The 1,969-nt window shown below is 36.2% G+C and overlaps 1 pseudogene; it reads right to left on the bottom strand.

The window, feature by feature from the left end:
- Positions 1 to 1,037: 1,037 nt before the first annotated feature.
- Positions 1,038 to 1,637, bottom strand: LOC128780763 (large ribosomal subunit protein uL6 pseudogene; annotated as a pseudogene).
- Positions 1,638 to 1,969: the final 332 nt, after the last annotated feature.

Raw genomic sequence — 1,969 nt, 5'->3', positions numbered from 1 at the left:
CAATTCTTTTTAGGTGAAACTTTTAGTGCTTAAGTAACAATTGACATCACTTTTCAGATATATTACTTGCAATTCTACTAAACCTTAGGCTCAAAGTGCAGTTTACACACTGATTTCTTCCTTAGTCTTCAATGATGTTTTTTGTAGCTCATTCAATATTATAATTGTGGACCCATAATGGTGAAGGAGACTCATGTTGGACAACATGGAAGCTGCTCTGGCTTTTAGAATCCTACAATTATGAGATAGTGCATGTGCATTAGAAGTAAAATGAGAACTATCATAAAAAGGATGCAAATAGTGTGTCACTAGCTATCAGAAGGGAGATTATTTTTATATTATAAATGCAGAAAAATTTATGGAGTAGGTGATTCTTAGACACCCTATTATCTCAAAAGGACACTGTGATTTATATATACTAAACTGAAGTACTTGTGTTAGTACCTTCGAGCTACTGTAACAAAATACCATAAACTGAATGGCTTATAAACAACAAACATTTATTTCTCACACTTCTGCAGGCTAGGAAGTTCAAGATTGAGGTGCTAGCAAATTCGAGGCTTAGTTAAGAGTCTGCTTCCTGGTTCATAGGCAGCTGTCTTCTCCCTGTGTCCTCACACAGAAGAAGAGGACAAGGGAACTCTCAGGGGTCTCTAGTCAAGGACACTAATCCTATTGCTGAGGACACTGCCTCATGAATAATCACCTTCCATAGGCCACATCTCTTAATACCACCACACAGGGGACTAGGTTACAACATAACCTTGGGGGAGATACAAACTGTTGGTTACTTAATAGCAGTACTTGATGTGAAAATACTTTTGCAAAATGAAATAAATTTTCTTTTTCAGTATATTTATTTATATATATTTAAGTAATTAAATATGGACAATTATTAAGGAAAAATATTTTTGTCTTATTTCAGTTTTAGAGTCTCAGATAGTTTTTAATATTTATTTATTTTCAATACACAGCTTTTATTTCATCTTTAAAATATCACAAATAAGTCTGAGGAATCGTTCGGTGTCTTGCTATTTCTATAGCAGGGCAACTTTGATTTTTTCATCAGCCTGCTGAACTGTTCCTTTGTCAGAAACAGAGATACCATCCACAAGTTTCCTGATGTCCTTGTTTTTAACTGTTGGGGCTGCTGAATCAAAGCAGCTGAATATGATACAAGTTCAATGTTGTTTCCTTCAAGAATCAACACACTTTTGGGGCTTGAAATATTGAACAAGCAACACCTAACCTCACTTGAACCCTGTGGATACATTTTTTGCCCAAGAAGTTTCTGGTTTCAACAAGAGAACCGTCCACCTGATCAATGACGCTGATAGGGAAGTGGGCACACACAGACCCCGTGTTGTAACAGAAGCCCATGTAACCCCCTTCCTCGTGTTCTGTGTGTGGCTGCGGATGGTGTGAATGGTGGCCAGTTGTTTTCTGTTTCCCCACCACTTGTCATCCCAGAGCCTGTCCTTTTTCTTTCCAAGGAGACTGAGTTCTACATTGATGAGACTGAAGTCCTTCATAGGGTGCCTTTCGGGCCCTTCACGATAACTTTGTGTCTCTTCAGAATGATGCTGACTGCTGACATTTTCTGGAATGTTGACAGTCTGCTTGCTGAGAATGTTCATCCTCATAGTAGATGCGGCAAAGAGAGCTAGAGTTTCAGATGGTATTTAGATAAAACATTTAACAGGAAAATTATATATGTCTATGTGAAAATAAAATAGTGAATAAGGCAACAACTGCTACTAATACCTAGCTTTGCTTCTATAATTTTTAATAAAGGATCATATACCACATTTAACTGTGTGTATATACACATATATATTTGCCTATATTATTAAATACACAAATGGAAGTCCATTGTACAGTATTCTGAAGTTTATTTTATATTTTAACTTAACATCTTAGAGACAATTTTTATTGTTACATATAGTCCACACCATCATTTTAAAGTCTA

This window comes from Desmodus rotundus, chromosome 4, assembly GCF_022682495.2.
Source record: "Desmodus rotundus isolate HL8 chromosome 4, HLdesRot8A.1, whole genome shotgun sequence".
Lineage (NCBI taxonomy): Eukaryota > Metazoa > Chordata > Mammalia > Chiroptera > Phyllostomidae > Desmodus > Desmodus rotundus.
This window is presented reverse-complemented; position numbering and strand designations above follow the sequence as displayed.